Genomic DNA, 21,380 nt, shown 5'->3' on the forward strand with positions numbered 1-21,380 from the left:
AAGGCAGGCAGCTGTGCTGTGAGCACACCAGAACAGGCAGGACTGAAAATAGGCACTAAGGGTCTGATAGGAACTGCAGCAAGAGAGAGAGAGGGAGAGTAAAGAGAAGGGGGTGTCACAGCAGAGCCCCTCTTTTCTACAGCCCCCTTTATAGACCAGCTCAATTTCAGGACCTCTATGATCTGGACTAAGAGCCCTGATTAAATATTAACATCCATGCAGACCGGATTACAGACAAAACAACAATCCTGGGGTCAGTCAACAGTCACTGGATGCTGCAGCGCCTCTTCTTTCTAATATTATTATTTTGTTATTATTGTATCAATATTATTAGCATCATTTTGGACTGTCAGGCAGATCTCAGCCTCAATATGAATTGTATAATGCCCTCCACCCCCCCCCCCCCCAGGATATTTATGTATTGGTTATTTGTACTTGATACAATGCAGCAAATCTAAGATGCAAGGTGATTGCCCACTTGTGCGCTTGCAGGGGCCTGCGGCTGGCATAGACACACATTGCTACAAGCTAGCAGTTGTTGATCTGCAATGCTATCTGGGCTTCCCACACACTGCAGGGGTGAGGATTAGCCCTCCCCATCTGTGCTGAACTGAACACAAAGAAGTACTGGCTCCTGCTCTCCCTCCGCTCACTTCTTTCCAGTCTACGACTACTGACTGCTCAAGGATGTGGTTAGGAAGGAAATTCTTTCTGGAGGAAACCTACTTTAATTTTGCAACCATGGAGGAAACATTCATTTATATGACTGCATAAGATTATATGGGAGAGTAGTCCTGCATTCAGGAGGGGTTGATTCGTTTGAATGGGAGCAGATTCTTTGCTATATAGGGCAATAAGGGGGGATTAATTCCTATAGGGTCACTTTTTTCAGAATTTGACCATTATTGGTGACATCGGCTACATTACCAGTATATATGTTCCTATTTGTAGTGGGAGCTCCTAGCCACATTTAGCACAGGTCATTTTAATGGCTACCTTGTAATGATTTGTCTTCTAATGGTGCTGCAGGAGAAATGAGCTTGAAGGTTTTTGATCCCCCCCAAAGTAAGTTAAGGCATGGGACCTCCATCAACCCCTAAAGTACTGCCCTGCACAGTGTCACTCCCAAACAGGCATTGTGTAGAGAACTGGGTCATGAGTGATGCCGCGCAAAGAAAAAATCCAAAGGGGGCGCTGTCCATGATGAGAGCAGCATCCTCTTTGTCCTAGCCCAATGGGGTCCTAGTACTATGTCATGACTCGCTACAGTGGGAAAATCCTATAATGGGGTACTCAGTAACAGGCACACAACTATTAGGGTTTGTTTTTTTTATCAGCAAGACCCCCGCTGCCTTCATATCTTTTGAAAAGAGGTTGTGCATGCTAGACAACCCCTTTAATGGGAGGGTTAGGCCGGGTACACAAATCCAGATAGTGGTGACCCCAATGTGAGCCGTATACAGGTGTATATGGGGTCGACTTTCTAATGGCAGGTGGCCGTACAGATGCAATAGCCGTTGGCCAAAAGATTGTTAGGTAAGTAGCTATCAGCCCGTTAATTATTTCAATAGCGGGAATAAGCGATACCAAAAGTTAAGGGGAAACTATAGGATTAGACCAGGTGAAATCTAATTTGTCAGATTCTTGCTTATTATATTGGGGGAATGTTGGTTATTACCATTGACATTGGCATATATGGAAAATTGAATGCCTATGGACAGCCTCTGGGAGGGAACAAGGAATCAGTGCCCCATTAAAAACCAATGGAGCACCGACCCCGATCTGAGTACAATGAGATATCCCATACACTATACCTGGCATGAGAGTACGAGGTTCAGCCGGTATAATTAGTTTCTTATGTAGCCAACTATTTATACCCCTCTGATAGAGTCACATATGAACGCAAGGCCAACCGAACACGAAGCAACCGCACAAGTCTATAATCATCTGGAAACTATGTAAGTGATAGAGACGCAGAGATAGTGAGCGGCTCACAAGAATTTGGAGCTTAAGTATATTTAGAACGCTGGACTGATAATAGTAATACATGCGTCAGGGAAACAGACCTATCTGGTTGGATCGGTGGAATGAAGTGCATCAGACTTTTAAAGGGGAACTCCACAATGAAGTGAAAAGATTTGTATTTCTTCCTTCTGACCTCATGCTGGCCCTTACAATTGATAGGCAAAATATGCCAAGTTCTGGACCTGAGCAGGACAAAGGTATTCAAAGAACATCAAAGAGAGATTATCTGTGTCATGCTCCGCCCCCTGAACTAGTTAGAACACAATGTATCAGTTTTACTCAGAAGGTTCCTTTAAAGGAGAACTTGACTTTCACCTTTTTACTGACAAGACAAGATAACATTGGTGGTGGTCTATGCTCAGGGAACACTACATTTCCCCTGAATATAAGGGCTGTGGTGCTTGGTAACACAACCAAAACCCTTCAGTGCCATTTGGAGATTCCCATGACTACACTTATTCTGGGCATGAAAAAGCAGATGCCAATATGGTCCTGCGATGGAGGAGTTTGCCGGCATGAACCAACACCAAGATTGGGGCTTAATTAGATTTTTTCTAGGGGGCCCCTTCTATGTGCACCCACTAATATGAGATGTTCTCATATTGTAATAGTGAAGGTTTCTTTTAAGGCAAAGAAATAGTTAACTTTTAAGGTGGAAAATGTAATTTGTTTATTCTGCTCAACCTTGGATGCCTGACGCCCGTATCTTATCATTATAGCCTATGTTATGTCTTATATATATCTGCACTCTCACCCATTGGTCCATACCACTCAGTGTATAGATTTTCTGAGCTTCTGCAAAATGTTGCAATGTATTGCACCATCTGACAAGTTCTATTATAAGATATATATATATATACACACGCACACACACACACACACACACACACACACACACACACACACACACACACACACACACACACACAGTATATATCTATAATTATTAATTTAATTACTAAAATATATTTACAGATATTTCCAAGTCTTGGCTGGGATCCTCTGACTGCATTGATATGATTTCCGCTATGTAGCCGGCACATGACGGACACATATAGTTGAACAGGTCGTCGTGGCAAATAGAATTTTTTTTTAGTGACTTTTATTTTGCATCTTTTTGTGACAGATAGGACCCAATTGTTATGTTAATATTATATGCATACACTTATTGGTGTTTTTTTTTTTTAGCATGTGACAATAATCATCAGGTCAGAAAAGACCTTTGGGGTATTATAATTTTATATTTCCTCCTCTACACCGCATAGAGGAAAAGCGAGAAAATACCATGGCGCCACATGGTGCAGATCACAACTGAAAATGAGGAAACAAACAATGGTGAAACTGTTGCTCACCTTTAAGAGTTGTGCAAGTAGTAGGCACAACTCTACTGTAAGCAGGTAGTAATGTAAATGGGTGATGCAGCTGCAGCAAGGTCCAAACTGGTAGTCCACAGACAACCGCACAAAGAGACATTTGAGGAGAAAAATTGAGGACCAATGTACAGCGCTGCCAACATCAAATTGGAGTCCAGACAGAAAGGTGATAAATGGGATTTATTGGGTTTAAAAATAATAAATAGGCAATTAGATAAGCTACGCGTTTCGACGCTGGACTAGCGTCTTCATCAGGCCAAGTGACATGACCTGATGAAGACGCTAGTCCAGCGTTGAAACGTGTAGCCTAATTGCCTATTTATTATGTCTCTACACCACATAGTGACCCTAGGGACGGGGAAAACAGCCTCATATTGACATTTATTACATTCAGATTTACCCACTTAGACCCAGCGCTTGCATCTCAGAAGGGCTGGAATTTCCTATAGGCACAGCTGTCTATAGGTGGCATGTTAAAAACCCCATTTGTATTCTCTACTGAGAATCCGGCTGACCTGTCCTTTCTAGCAAGGACGTACAAACCATAGGGGCAGACAATACGGCTGCTATGGAGCCAAATGAGAGAGGGGCTCCAGTCCTGGTTGGTCCCGATGGCAATATCCTGTGCAGGACTACAAGGGGAATTGGCCCGAGGGTCATGGAGGGGGTATCAAACACTAGACGCTTCAGTCCTGGGTGGCAAAACCCAGCACCATTATGGCATGCCCATCTAAACTGTTGCCCCCTCTCCTTTATGTATGACACTGATCTCTGGTGCAATGCCAATGATACAATGGTGCATGATCCCATCCTACAAGTGTCTAGTATTTCTAATCCTTTATTCTATTATCCCTATTATACACCTATATTATAATGTACTATGATAATAATGATATTAAAAGTCACCTCAGTGATTCTTGGCTGGCACAGATGCTGCAGAAACTAATAGATTGTTGTCACCATATGATAAATTCAAGCAGTAATGATGTGCCAGTGATCTGAATGCCAAGGGGATTCTCCTTCCATTAAGTTCCACACACGAGAGATAAAATGAATAAAGTGCCACCGAATGTGTATGCTTCTAAGAATAGCCGATCGATATATGTACACTTCTCCCTGCGCTGGCTTATTTAAGCATGTCCAATGCCCTATAAATTATCTGCAGTTAGTGTAGACGTTACACATTTTACTATGCGGAGTGCACAGCGGCATGAGAGCATCGCTGAGGCGTCACGGGTAACCTTGGAAAGATACACGACACTTTCCGTATTCAGACACTGCATTGCCCCCTAAAATGCAAACGTCTTTGCGCGTTCCCATGACATTGAGCTGTTTCTTAGTTGTATCTGATTCTGGGAAAGCTGAATTACGAGAAATATGGCCGCTATGACATCTACCGCATGGGTTGTCGCTCAGCTTTCCTTGACTCTACTGGACGCTGGATGAGGGATATGTCTGAAGATTAAGGGGTTTTGTGGTTCTATATAAATGAAGCTGTATACGCTATACATGAAATGTTCTACAACTTTCTAATATACTTTACGTTTCAATTCCTCAGCAATGTCAAGATATGTGTTTGCTGTCAGTGAATAGGAACATTGTTGTTTACATTCAGAGGCTGCAAACCTTGACATGTCTCATCCTGCTCTCAGCTGTATCAGTCTACACAATGCTCTATGAGCGAAACAGCCCAGACTTCAGACTGATACATTGTAGCAAACTATCAGAGAGATTTGTGCAGCTGCTGCTGATGTAGTTAGTTCACAGAGCATTGCCTAGACTGGATGCAATTGTATCCACTTCTCAGCTAAGAGCAGGACAGGTATGTACGGGGCATTTGCAGCCTGTGAATGTAAAGAAGACTATTTTCTTTCACTGACAACAAACAGAGATTTTGAAAATACTGAGAAATTGAAACACAAAGAGAGGAATTAATTAATGGCTGTACGCCAGTAGATTTTGGGTGCGGCTCTCTTCATTCCCTTCAATGGGAGTTACGGCAACAGCAGAACACGCTTGATTGGCTGTTTCCGTAACTCTGATAGACCAGAATGGAGAAAGACACGCGGCCCCCATTCCGTTCATTTTCCGCCCGTTAAATATTAAACCATTATGTACATAAAGTAGAGCAGACTTTGATGGCACACGGTTGATCCACAAAGTGACCGTGACTTCCAGGTACACAATTTATTAATTTTACTAGTTTTGTTAACTTTATAGATACTTTATAGTTTCAGTATTGATTTTTAGCTATTTCTACATTTATTCATACGGCTGCTTTCAAAAGTCTGCTGGTTGCCCTTGGAAACAGACGTCAATTTTTACTTGTTGTCAGACGTGACTGAACACTTAGCTTTAACTGTATAACTGCCATCGGAGGTCCCACAATGCACTGGTAACGCACGGTAATGGAGGAAATACATTGCGTAAATCATGATATTTTATATTACTGCCTCCCGGACATACAGACACATAGTAATGGATTACAGTAACCGGCCGGGTCCTAATGATATAACCCCCAGGCCACATTTATTGATTACTATCTACAAGTTAGTGGACACAATTACAACCGACTTCAGAGCTGGAAATCATTAAGCCATTGTCTTATAAGTCACACACCAGTCCATCTGTCATGGGGAGGGATTAACATGTACAAGTTAAGCGCATAAGTCATTTTCTACTAGTGATGCCAAAGGGAATTGGGATTAATTTTAAAAATAACTTTTATCTTTGACAAGATCCTCTACCAGTTGTTTGCAATGTGTTAATGGGGTTTCTAGAAGGGATTTCAATATAAAGACGAAGCTGCGAGAAGCCCGACTTAAAAAAATATACAGAGCTCTTGAGTCTCAATGCAAAATCTGTACTAACCTCCTCTGCAGCCGTGTCATTGCTGTGCCCTAATGATGGAGACATATGGGGCGCACAAGCGTCAGGACTCGGGGGGTAACTACAGCCTATGCACCCTCCATAGCAATGTCACTGAATACAGGAGCGAAGGAGGTTGATCAATGGATCACCCCAAGTATAGAGTCTCTTCGGTGATGGTGAGTTTCACTGCTGCCCCCCACTACCTGGTCCTTTTCATCAAATGTTATGGGCACTGTGCATAGGACCACCAATCTTGGGGAACCGAATGCCAAGATTATGTCCAAACGAATGGGGGTATAGCTTGGAATCGCATATCAAGACTATGGGCACCATCTTAATTTTAGTATGGGACCTCTCCTCCTTGTGTCTCCTCTACAAATGTTCCTCACCCCCAGATGTGTCGATCTTGCAGGACATCCCTCCAAGTATGACACTAACCTTTCCTCTTAGACAGTTTGGATACGGAGACATTTCTGCCATTGCCAATTATGGAACCAATTCTTGGGTAATGGCCATTTCCACCCAACCTCCCCACTTGGCTCTATTTCCTGTAGAAAGATCTCCACTGCTGGGGGCACTAAGCAATACACCACCAAGCTTGGGGTTCAGCCAAAATTAAGTGTGATAGAATAAGTTTTTTGCTGGATGGGCGCCATCTTGATTTTGCTATACAATATGTACACCCCTGTCTTTATCTCCCCTACCACTGTTCTCCTTCCTCCAGGACCTCCATGCCAATGCCTATGTCTGATACAATGGTTTGCAAGAACTGATCCCCAATTCCAGAGCCTGGATTATCCTTGTACTCGGAGACACAGCGGCTGTAATATGTCTGAGAAAAGTTGATGTATCACTATGTAACGGACTGCGGTAGAAATGATAATAAACTATCACAAAAAAGCAATATTTCCTTATTTAAAACATGGAAGGCTTTCTCGTAACCTGTGATTGAATCATTTTTTAAGCTCCTAAAAGTCAATATGGAATAAATTTACTTTCTGCAGCAAAAACACAAATCAAACGGGAGAACTGCGAACTATTGTACAATATGATGTAATGAAAAAACTTCATCTTTCTAAACAGGGAGCCTGGAAAACAAATTAGAGGACGGCCGTTATTGCTTGTATTTGTTATCCGCCGCGCTCTAAAACTGAAGAAGGGAGCGAGCTTATTAACTTTTATTATTATAAATGATTTAATAACTCGCCCTAATCAGTCGTGACGGAGAACGCACGCCGGGTGCCCGAGCGTCATGACTTAGATTGCTTGTTAAGACATTCGTACGGCGTTGTGTGGGGGATAAGGAGTCGGCGCTGGCTCCCCATGTGCTCCAATTCATGATGTAATATATGGTGGACATATAAAGAATTGATGGTAATGTAACGTGTAGGTCATTGTCCTGGGCTCAGACGACCGTCACCGGTGTAATTCGTCAGCTGTAATCTCATCAAAATTGACATTATGAGACTTTCTTCAGGCTTCATTAGAATTATTCAGAAACGCTGCTGTATAAAGACTTAGCAGAAGAAAAATAATGGAGACAATTAGAAAGGAATTATTGTAATGAAGTATTCCGCTTGGCAATAAGATGTGGTGCTGTAATTTGACATCTGTGCTGGGAGATTGTATATATGGAGTACTGTATTCACTGCTGATATAGGCTGCAATGGCGCTAGGCACAATATCTGTCTGGATGGGTCATCTAAGAAGTGGAATAGAATATTATTTTCACAGTTGGAGGTATATTTTTCCGCTCATTATCGCCCCCTGTACAGTAGTGCATTATTTAGGGGGAGTGGGGAAACGGAAAAGACAACTCTTCTGACACATTTCTGGCTTATACAAGTAGTTGTCGTACAAATTTACAAGAATACAACTACTATAAGACTGCCCCCTATATACAGGAATATAACTACTATAATACTGCCCCCTATATACAGGAATATAACTACTATAATACTGCCCCTATATACAAGAATATAACTACTATAATACTGCCCCCTATATACAAGAATATAACTACTATAATACTGCCACCTATGTACAAGAATATAACTACTATAATACTGCCCCTATATACAAGAATATAACTACTATAATACTGCCCCTATATACAAGAATATAACTACTATAATACTGCCCCTATGTACAAGAATATAACTACTATAATACTGCCCCCTATATACAAGAATATAACTACTATAATACTGCCCCCTATATACAAGAATATAACTACTATAATACTACCCCCTATGTACAAGAATATAACTACTATAATACTGCCCCCTATATACAAGAATATAACTACTATAATACTGCTCCTATATACAAGAATATAACTACTATAATACTGCCCCTATATACAAGAATATAACTACTATAATACTGCCCTCTATATACAAGAATATAACTACTATAATACTGCCCTCTATATACAAGAATATAACTACTATAATACTGCCCCTATATACAAGAATATAACTACTATAATACTGCCCTCTATATACAAGAATATAACTACTATAATACTGCCGCCTATATACAAGAATATAACTACTATAATACTGCCCTCTATATACAAGAATATAACTACTATAATACTGCCCCTATATACAAGAATATAACTACTATAATACTGCCCTCTATATACAAGAATATAACTACTATAATACTGCCCCCTATATACAAGAATATAACTACTATAATACTGCTCCTATATACAAGAATATAACTACTATAATACTGCCCCCTATATACAAGAATATAACTACTATAATACTGCCACCTATGTACAAGAATATAACTACTATAATACTGCCCCTATATACAAGAATATAACTACTATAATACTGCCCCTATATACAAGAATATAACTACTATAATACTGCCCCTATGTACAAGAATATAACTACTATAATACTGCCCCCTATATACAAGAATATAACTACTATAATACTGCCCCCTATATACAAGAATATAACTACTATAATACTACCCCCTATGTACAAGAATATAACTACTATAATACTGCCCCCTATATACAAGAATATAACTACTATAATACTGCTCCTATATACAAGAATATAACTACTATAATACTGCCCCTATATACAAGAATATAACTACTATAATACTGCCCTCTATATACAAGAATATAACTACTATAATACTGCCGCCTATATACAAGAATATAACTACTATAATACTGCCCTCTATATACAAGAATATAACTACTATAATACTGCCCCTATATACAAGAATATAACTACTATAATACTGCCCTCTATATACAAGAATATAACTACTATAATACTGCCGCCTATATACAAGAATATAACTACTATAATACTGCCCTCTATATACAAGAATATAACTACTATAATACTGCCCCTATATACAAGAATATAACTACTATAATACTGCCCCTATATACGAGAATATAACTACTATAATACTGCTCCTATATACAAGAATATAACTACTATAATACTGCCCCTATATACAAGAATATAACTACTATAATACTGCCCTCTATATACAAGAATATAACTACTATAATACTGCCGCCTATATACAAGAATATAACTACTATAATACTGCCCTCTATATACAAGAATATAACTACTATAATACTGCCCCTATATACAAGAATATAACTACTATAATACTGCTCCTATATACAAGAATATAACTACTATAATACTGCCCCTATATACAAGAATATAACTACTATAATACTGCCCTCTATATACAAGAATATAACTACTATAATACTGCCGCCTATATACAAGAATATAACTACTATAATACTGCTCCTATATACAAGAATATACCTACTATAATACTGCTCCTATATACAAAAATATAACTACTATAATACTGCCCCTATATACAAGAATATAACTACTATAATACTGCTCCTATATACAGGAATATAACTACTATAATACTGCTCCTATATACAAAAATATAACTACTATAATACTGCTCCTATATACAAGAATATAACTACTATAATACTGACCCCTATATACAAGAATATAACTACTATAACACTCCCCCTATATACAAGAATATAACTACAATAAAACTGCCCCTATATACAAGAATACTACTATAATACTGCCCCCATATACAAGAATATAACTACTATAACACTGCCCCCTATATACAAGAATACTACTATAATACTGCCCCCTATATACAAGAATATAACTACAATAATACTGCCTCCTATATACAAGAATATAACTACTATAATACTGCTCCTATATACAAGAATATAACTACTATAATACTGCCTCCTATATACAAGAATATAACTACTATAATACTGCCCCCTATATACAAGAATATAACTACTATAATACTGCCCTCTATGTACAAGAATATAACTACTAAAATACTGCCCCTATATACAAGAATATAACTACTATAATACTGCCCTCTATGTACAAGAATATAACTACTATAATACTGCCCCTATATACAAGAATATAACTACTATAATACTGCTCCTATATACAAGAATATAACTACTATAATACTGCTCCTATATACAACAATATAACTACTATAATACTGCCCCTATACACAAGAATATAACTGCTATATACTACCCCCTATGTACAAGAATATAACTACTATAATACTGCCCCCTATATACAAGAATATAACTACTATAATACTGCTCCTATATACAAGAATATAACTACTATAATACTGCCCCTATATATAAGAATATAACTACTATAATACTGCCCTCTATATACAAGAATATAACTACTATAATACTGCCCTCTATATACAAGAATATAACTACTATAATACTGCCGCCTATGTACAAGAATATAACTACTATAATACTGCCCTCTATATACAAGAATATAACTACTATAATACTGCTCCTATATACAAGAATATAACTACTATAATACTGCTCCTATATACAAAAATATAACTACTATAATACTGCCCCTATATACAAGAATATAACTACTATAATACTGCTCCTATATACAGGAATATAACTACTATAATACTGCTCCTATATACAAAAATATAACTACTATAATATTGACCCTATATACAAGAATATAACTACTATAATACTGCCCCCTATATACAAGAATATAACTACAATAAAACTGCCCCTATATACAAGAATACTACTATAATACTGCCCCCATATACAAGAATATAACTACTATAAGGGCGGGTTCACACATAGCGGAATTTCACTTAAATTCCGCTGCGGACACTCCGCAGCGTTAATCCGCAGCGGAGCCGTTTCTCCATTGACTTTCACTTTAATTTAGCAGTGTTCGTTTACACGATGCGTACAATTCCGCTGCGGAGCATAGGCTGCGGAGCGGAATTTGGTGTCCGCAGCATGCTCTGTCTGTTGCGGAGCAGTGGCGGACTCATGGCGGAATTTCTCCATTGACTTCAATGGAGATTCTAATTTCCGCAATGAAGTCCGCAGCTGTCATGCACATGTTATGTGTGCTGCGGATGCGTCTTGCTTTTTTAACTTGACATTTCTTCATTCTGGCTGGACCTATGTATTTCTAGGTCTACAGCCAGACTGAGGAAGTCAATGGGGCTCCCGTAATGACGGGAGCGTTGCTAGGAGACGTCTGTAAATAGTCACTGTCCAGGGTGCTGAAAGAGTTACGCGATCGGCAGTAACTGTTTCTGCACCCGGGACAGTGACTACCGATCTCAATATACATGTATCTGTAAAAAAATATATAAGTTCATACTTACCGAGAACTCCCTGCGTCTGTCTCCAGTCCAGCCTCCCAGGATGACGATTCAGTGTAAGTGACGGCTGCAGCCAATCACAGGCCAAGCACAGGCTGCAGCGGTCACATGGACTGGCGCGTCATCCAGGGAGGTCGGGCTGGATGCCGAAAGAGGGACGCGTCACCAAGACAACGGCCGGTAAGTATGAAAGTCGTTTACTTTCACTAGGGAAAGTGCTGTCCCTTCTCTCTATCCTGCACTGATAGGGAGAAGGGAAGCACTTTTCCCGCAGTCCGCAGCAGCTAGTCCGCATCAATTTACTGCACATTTTGTGCAGATCCGCAGCAGAATCTGCAACGCAGATTCTGTGCGGCATGGATGCGGACAGTTGCGGAGGAATTCCGCCATGTGTGGTCATGCCCTAATACTGCCTCCTATATACAAGAATATAACTACTATAATACTGACCTCTATGTACAAGAATATAACTACTATAATACTGCCCCTATATACAAGAATATAACTACTATAATACTGCCCTCTATGTACAAGAATATAACTACTATAATACTGCCCCTATATACAAGAATATAACTACTATAATACTGCTCCTATATACAAGAATATAACTACTATAATACTGCCCCTATATACAAAAATATAACTACTATAATACTGCCCCCTATGTACAAGAATATAACTACTATAATACTGCCTCCTATTTACAAGAATATAACTACTATAATACTGCCCCCTATATACAAGAATATAACTACTATAATACTGCCCCCTATATACAAGAATATAACTTCTATAATACTGCTCCTATATATAAGAATATAACTACTATAATACTACCCCTATATATAAGAATATAACTACTATAATACTGCCCCTATATACAAGAATATAACTACTATAATTATCTTTTTTATTTGAAAACTTGCAACAAATTATTACAATACCTTTGCAATACACTCATAACAGATAAAGAAAATAAACATTTGTCTCTTAATAACATCACAATAATTAAACAAACCATAATATATGAATATTGCTCCAGTATAGATTGTTTCAACTATTTTTCATGATATTATTCTAGACAGTATTACAGGAGAGTTCTTCTTTATTGATGACCGGGCTGCATCGCGCACACCACAGAGGGTACACGGTCACCACATTTATGACGTATAGTGAACCTCTATGATATGAACGGAGTTCGGGGTAGAAGTCTCCATACAGCAGCAAAGAGCTTCACTGTCCCACTAGATGTGGTGACTGCAGGGACACAGCAGGGACATTACTCTGTACATAAGTCTCTTGTATAAAGATGTCATTGGTTTTGTCGTCAGACAGACGCTGGAATATCGCATGCCGCCTGCTCCTATTCTTCGGACTGTTCACATTGATGGAGGTGATTTTCAGCCTCATCTTGGTTACATGTCTTTCCTACTTTTTTTCCTTCTTCCACTGCTATGTCCTGTAACACCCCATCTTTTGGTGGACATTGGGGGGTCAGCGTCTTCATCCTGAGGTTCGTCATCTGGGTTGTGTGAGGAGACTTGCTCCATCTCTGCTTCTTCTTCCTGGTCATCTTCCCCCAGCGCACAGTAACGTCCCCCAGTTATCGCCAGCACTGGAGACTCCGGTGATTTCTTTGCAGCAGTGATTTTTTTCCTAGAAGAATCATCTGTTTTACTTCTCCTTTTAACCGTCTGAAATCCCTCCTCATCGATACTGGTCGCTGTGGCTGGATCAGCTGGTTTTTTACTGGTCGCTTCGGCTGGCCCAGCTGGTTTTTTACTGGTCGCTGCGGCTGGATCAGCTGGTTCCTTACTGGTGTCGGGCAGATGTTTGGTGACAGAGTGACTGGATATTTTGCTTTTAGCATGACCTCTATTTTCAGTGGCTGGTGACACTTGTGCAGCATCCATAGATGGGACATTCGTCTCTGGAGCAGGGTCTCTGGTACTTTGGCTCACATCCTCGCTGGGACTTCCAGGTTCTGGGGTTGTATCTACACATATGGAGACATCCTCCTGGTCTTCCTCCATGGCTCCTTTAAAGGTCTCCTCCTTATTATGCTCTGCATGCGGACACTCCCGGAATGTATGTCCAGGTCCTAAGCACAGGTTACAGATGACAGGTCCTGTACAATCATCCTTCACATGCCCAAACTGACCACATAGTGAGCACTTAATACGGGAACAGTTGAATGCCAGGTGTCTGCCCCCACATCTATGGCACAGTCGCGGTTGACCAGGGTAGTAACATACGCCTCTCTCCGAGCCCAGGTAGAAGGAGTGCGGCAGATGTCTGGTCACTCCATTCTCCTGAACCAGCTGGATCTTGACAGAATATCCTCCATTCCAGATCTCCTCCTCATCATAGATCTTTGTTGGCAGCCTCTTCACCTCACAATATCTGCTCAACCAGTGCTGCAAATCTGCCAGAGCCACCACCTCAGACTGGAACAGGACGGTGGCAGTGACTACCTGGGGTTTAGTCAGCTGGATGACATGTAGATGCTCCCACATCGCGTGCTCCTTTGTATCATTATAAATACTCCAGAATAAATCTAGACTATATTGCAGCTTGAAACTGATGTCATAATTCCTGCTGGAGGGAACGTGGATCAGAGCGAACACCTCACAAGCTTTAAACTTCATAAACTCCTTCAACAAAACTTTCCCAATGTAGAGTCTGGAGGGGAGGTTTTCCTCTGGTCCCGAGTACCTGATTCTGACCGCGTTCCTCCTCTGAGGTGGGGGGTTAGTCGGTCTTGTGACGCTGGAGAACAGTCTCCTGTACTGAGGTCTGTCAGCAGGTGGGTCAGGACTGGACCTCTCCTCAGCTGATTGTACTGCAGATCCTCCTGTGTCTGCTCCTGATCGCTGTGTAACCTGCACTCCATTCACTGACACTGCGGACGGCTGAACCTCCAGAACAGGGTCTGCAATATCCGCCTCAGCCTGTGCCGCTGGTTCATCAGATATCAGACTGTCAATCACCGCGCTGAGCGAGGTCTCACTTATAATGTCAGTATATGTGGCACTTTCTTGCTCACTCCCAGGAGTGCCACTCGCATTCACTTCATCAGTACTGCACATAGAGTCTACTGCAGTTAACCCCTCGTCAGCTGGCACACATTTCTCTGCAGCTTTAGCAGCATTTGTGTTGGCTGATTGCACAGACCCCACACATGATGAGAGATGTGATCCTCCAGCCACTGCACACTCATATCTTCCAGGGTTTCCCTGTGCCACAATATTATACACAGTCTTATAGTCAGTGTCTTTTTTTGCAATGATATTTTTTCTCTTCACAGTTTGGGCTCTGGTCTCCCTTTTGTTCTCAATTGCCCGGTTCTTTATTTTGGGTACTGTGCATGATTCTTTCTGCAATCTCTCCTTCAATATCACCAGCTCACGTGTGCAAACATCCAGACACTCACATTTCATCAGCTTTGCCTTTGGATCAGTCTCTTGGTTAATTTCAGTTCTCAATTTGCGAACTTGCATTTCCATCTTAAAGATATTTTTCTTTGTCATTTTTGTGTACAATTCACCAACATTATGAGATTCAGTTGACTCACCAGCCACCATCTCCATGCTGCAGGTCAAACTCCAGACTCTGGGCTTTCCCAGGATCATCAGCCCAGGACCCCTCCCCTCCACCTGGGTCAGAAGCCATGCATAGTCCTAACAGGGAGCTCACAAGCACACGTCTATCCTCTCCTATGGACAAGAATATAACTACTATAATACTGCCCCCTATGTACAAGAATATAACTACTATAATACTGCCCCTATGTACAATGATATAACTACTATAATACTGTATATATTCTTGTACATAGGGGCAGTAGGTATATATTGGTATACAGACATTGTAATCTATTATAAACATCACAGCTCTCTGGGTGTTACTCATATGCTACACAGTTTGTCGCCTTAAATTACGTGGCCCTGATATTTCATTAGTTGGATATTTGTAAGTTCAGGAATTGCCTAAAATGACTCATGTTCAACTACTGGGAACGCCGTCCCTTTCACAGACTGTGCAGACTCTCAGATCAATGTCTGTCTGCCTTAATATCTCAATTTGATGCTGTAGACAAAACAGCCTTCCCACAAGACACTGACACCCAATTAATCTAGGTGAAAAAATCCTAATCATTAACTTCGAAGTAATTTGGAAAATCAGGTCCTGACGAAGATCTGTAGAACTACATGTACATATTATTTGTTTAAACAACAAAAAGTAAAGTACTAGAATTTAAAGGACAACTTCATTTCATTATATAATAGTTGTATTCTTGTACATAGGGGGCAGTATTATAGTAGTTATATTCTTGTATATAGGGGGCAGTATTATAGTAGTTATATTCTTGTATATAGGGAGCAGTATTATAGTAGTTATATTCTTGTATATAGGGGGCAGTATTATAGTAGTTATATTCTTGTATATAGGGGGCAGTATTATAGTAGTTATATTCTTGTATATAGGGAGCAGTATTATAGTAGTTATATTCTTGTATATAGAGGCAGTATTATAGTAGTTATATTCTTGTATATAGGGAGCAGTATTATAGTAGTTATATTCTTGTATATAGGTGCAGTATTAAAGTAGTTATATTCTTGTATATAGGAGCAGTATTATAGTAGTTATATTCTTGTATATAGGGGCACTATTATAGTAGTTATATTCTTGAATATAGGGGCAGTATTATAGTAGTTATATTCTTGTATATAGGAGCAGTATTATAGTAGTTATATTCTTGTATATAGGAGGCAGTATTATAGTAGTTATATTCTTGTACATAGGGGGCAGTATTATAGCAGTTATATTCTTGTATATAGGGGGCAGTATTATAGTAGTTATATTCTTGTGCATAGGGAGGAGTATTATAGTAGTTATATTCTGGTACATAGGAGCAGTATTATAGTAGTTATATTCTTGTATATGGAGGGCAGTATTATAGTAGTTATATTCTTGTATATAGGAGCAGTATTATAGTAGTTATATTCTTGTATATAGAGGGCAGTATTATAGTAGTTATATTCTTGTACATAGGGGGCAGTATTATAGTAGTTATATTCTTGTATATATGGGGCAGTATTATAGTAGTTATATTCTTGTGCATAGGGGGGAGTATTATAGTAGTTATATTCTTGTATATAGGGGGCAGTATTATAGTAGTTATATTCTTGTACATAGGGGGCAGTATTAGAGTAGTTCTATTCTTGTATATAGGGGGCAGTATTATAGTAGTTATATTCTTGTATATAATTGGCAGTTTTATAGTAGTTTTATTCTTGTATAAAGGGGGCAGTATTATAGTAGTTATATTCTTGTATATAGGGGCAGTATTATAGTAGTTATATTCTTGCATATATGGGGCAGTATTATAGTAGTTATATTCCTTTACATAAGGGGAAGTATTATAGTAGTTATATTCTTGTATATAGCAGCAGTTTTATAGTAGTTATATTCTTGTATATAGGGAGCAGTATTATAGTAGTTACATTTTTGTCCACAGGGGCAGTATTATAGTAGTTATATTCTTGTATATAGGGGCAGTATTATAGTAGTTATAGTCTTGTATATAGGGGGCAGTATTATAGTAGTTATATTCTTGTACATAGGAGCAGTATTATAGTAGTTATATTCTTGTATATAGGGGGCAGTATTATAGTAGTTATATTCTTGTATATAGGGGCAGTATTATAGTAGTTATATTCTTGTATATAGCAGCAGTTTTATAGTAGTTATATTCTTGTATATAGGGAGCAGTATTATAGTAGTTATATTCTTGTATATATGGGGCAGTATTATAGTAGTTATATGCTTGTGCATAGGGGGGAGTATTATAGTAGTTATATTCTTGTATATAGGGGGCAGTATTATAGTAGTTATATTCTTGTACATAGGGGGCAGTATTATAGTAGTTCTATTCTTGTATATAGGGGGCAGTATTATAGTAGTTATATTCTTGTATATAGGGGCAGTATTATAGTAGTTATATTCTTGTATATAATTGGCAGTATTATAGTAGTTTTATTCTTGTATAAAGGGTGCAGTATTATAGTAGTTATATTCTTGTATATAGGGGCAGTATTATAGTAGTTATATTCTTGCATATATGGGGCAGTATTATAGTAGTTATATTCCTTTACATAAGGGGAAGTATTATAGTTGTTATATTCTTGTATATAGGGGCAGTATATAGTAGTTATGTTCTTGTACATAGGAGGCAGTATTATAGTAGTTATATTCTTGTATATAGGGGCAGTATTATAGTAGTTATATTCTTGTATATAGGGGGCAGTATTATAGTAGCTATATTCTTGTACATAGGGGCAGTCTTATAGTAGTTATATTCTTGTATATAGGGGGCAGTATTATAGTAGTTATATTCTTGTATATAGGGGCAGTATTATAGTAGTTATATTCTTGTATATAGGGGCAGTATTATAGTAGTTATAGTCTTGTATATAGGGGGCAGTATTATAGTAGTTATATTCTTGTACATAGGAGCAGTATTATAGTAGTTATATTCTTGTATATAGGGGCAGTATTATAGTAGTTATATTCTTGTATATAGTGGGCAGTATTATAGTAGTTATATTCTTGTATATAGGGGCAGTATTATAGTAGTTATATTCTTGTATATAGCAGCAGTTTTATAGTAGTTATATTCTTGTATATAGGGGCAGTATTATAGTAGTTATATTCCTGTATATAGGGGCAGTATTATAGTAGTTATATTCTTGTATATAGGGGCAGTATTATAGTAGCTATATTCTTGTATATAGAGGGCAGTATTATAGTAGTTATATTCTTGTATATAGGGGGCAGTATTATAATAGTTATATTCTTGTATATAGGGGCAGTATTATAGTAGTTATATTTTTGTCCACAGGGGTCAGCATTATAGCAGATTTGTATTTATTCTAACAGCAGTTGTCAGCATCTTGACCTGTTTCATACTATAAATTAAAGGACCAGTACATTTTTGGGGGGCTCTCCGTTCAGTAACTTCATCTTTTACCAAGAGTGAAGAACAAAGAGCATCTCTCCCTCTGGAGGACTAAGAATTACATAGACAGCCCATTATTTTAATGAGAACGTTGTAATGCTTTATTTCACCTGTAGTGGCGCTGTAGTGATATTTAACACTTGTTGCCAGGTTCCCCTGCAGATTACAGCTGATGAAGACTGCGTTTGTTATGTGCATTTGTTACAGCTATGTTTTTTTCCACTGAAATCAATCTGTTTCTAATATCCTCTTAACCCTGGTTGTTTTGTCATTTCGATGGTTTGTGATGTTTCTTCCATACTTTCAGTGCAGCCCACACTGCTTTTCTTAATAAAGAACCTTCCTCTATAGCGTTATATTTTTACTGCCTCTAATTACATATCTGCCAGTAACAAATGATTTTCCCAGATGCCCAAACAGAGAAAACTATTTGCTAAATGATAGAATAATTTCGGAGCCAATGCCAAGTAGTGACTTGTTTTGTGACGGCAATAAAACTGTGGTTAATGTTAATTATCCCCCCACTATGATTTTCTTGGGACTCGACATGCACATGTATGCTTCATTAACTGCATTGCAAGTAGGAATTAGCATTAAAATGTCTCTTGAAGAATTTACTAGTAAGCTGTGTCCTTCAGAACTGATGCTGTTTACTCTTAACGGGAAAATGTCACCACAATTGGATTCCTTTGGACTAGGTTATCTGGATGACGCCTGTCACACCTGGCTCAATGGCGTAAAATTTCATCCGTTAAATATCTTTACAAAATAACAATGAGGAAGCCAGAAGAAGTGTTCCCGTTCCTGCTCGCTCATTAGGAACAGGAAGTGCTGTGAAATGTGATCAATATTAGCTCTGTTGATTGGTTGGCGAGGGCTCATAGTGGACAATGGCATTTGTATGAGTATATGGTATAAATTGCTATAGCTCCCTGATTGGCTTTGGGATGATACTTAGTGAACCCTTTAAATAGTGTCTTATAACCTGTTTTATGACCGGCTGGAATCCCATAATCCCAAGAATAATCCAGTTTTAGACCCATTCATCCACAGCACCTATTGATTTGAATGGGTGCTATGGAGACTGCTGAGTGCTTTCATGTTGTGTAACTACAATCGTAGTTGACTGTTCTAGGTATTCAATTCAATTGAATGTGTGCCATGTAATACTACATTTTACCAGCAGTGGCCCCTGTGGGGGACATAAGCAGTGGCACAGCGCTCTCCCCTTCTATATCAGCTGATTGTTGAAGATTGGAGAGGCCGGGCCTATGCTGGTCAGTTGATCGCTTGAGCGGCTACATTTAAAAAATAGGTTGTTCAGATGGGACAGCCCCTTTAAGACCTCTTTATATGAATCAATGTACCGAAAATGGGGTCGGGAGTCATCATGATAACTGCTCCATGTAAATGGTATGAACGATTCTCCAAAAATGTATTTGTCATACTTGAAAATTTTCAAAGATTTATAATAGTTCACACTATATTTTTATTACTTAGGTTGTCCACGAACGGACAAGTGATATCCACAGGATAGGTCATCAGTATATGATTGGTGTTGGTCCAACACTCGGACCCCTCACCGTTCATCTGTTTCGGCTGCCTCCAGGTGCCCGATGTTGTGAAGTTTATGCAGTATGCGGAGTCAGAAGCAGATGGCTCCAACAAATTCATAGCGTCCGTGCTGAAGAACTGCAGCTCTGTTCCTATTTACTTGAATAGTACTGCGGCTTGGCCGCTATTCCGTGACCGGAGCCATCTGCTTCCGGCATGGACATCCGATGCCCGGGGGCAGGGGGAACAGCTGATCAATGCGGGGTCCGGGTGTAAGACCCACACCGATCATATATCCTGTGGATAGGTCATCAGTTGTCATTGCGTGGACAACCACTTTAACCAAGTGTTGACAAGGAGCACCATTTTCGAGTAAAGGGTAGAATTTTTGGAAATATGTTTTTTTTCTATCTTAGCAAAAAAAGTTAAAAATAAAATATTAACTAATGTGCAATTATGAATTATAAGGATGTTGGGAGTTGTCGCAATGTCAACTGGCCATTACATAGGAACCCCATTACTGTCTCCGAAACCATTCAGACTGAAGACATACAGGTCTAGACGAGAAAAAAAAATGACCGGCGCTGCTCCATGGAGATCTCTGATCAGACGTCTGCTACACTGATTCTGTATAAATGTGCTGTTTTATAAGCCAACAAATGACAACGTCAGATCAATGTGATCCTTATTGCTGGTGATAAGTGGGGCAGCGGCATCACCTCCTTCTATGGCGCTGCTCTGACATTTATCAAATGTCTTATTTAGCT

The 21,380-nt window shown here is 39.1% G+C and overlaps 1 protein-coding gene across 8 annotated transcripts in view; it reads right to left on the minus strand.

Annotated features, from left to right (window-relative positions):
* Positions 1-21,380, minus strand: part of CAMTA1 (calmodulin binding transcription activator 1) — a 1,213,376-nt gene that overhangs the window by 78,251 nt on the left and 1,113,745 nt on the right. The window contains exon 1 of one of the 8 annotated variants that reach the window (XM_075839429.1): positions 1-13. This exon is cut by the window's left edge and continues 600 nt beyond it. The exons of the other annotated variants lie outside the window; for them this stretch is intronic. The gene's annotated coding sequence lies outside the window, so the exon portion shown is untranslated. Of the gene's footprint in view, positions 14-21,380 lie in introns of those variants that run through there. 8 annotated transcript variants of the gene reach the window in all.

The sequence above is a fragment of the Rhinoderma darwinii genome, chromosome 10 (genome assembly GCF_050947455.1).
Source record: "Rhinoderma darwinii isolate aRhiDar2 chromosome 10, aRhiDar2.hap1, whole genome shotgun sequence".
Taxonomy (NCBI): domain Eukaryota; kingdom Metazoa; phylum Chordata; class Amphibia; order Anura; family Rhinodermatidae; genus Rhinoderma; species Rhinoderma darwinii.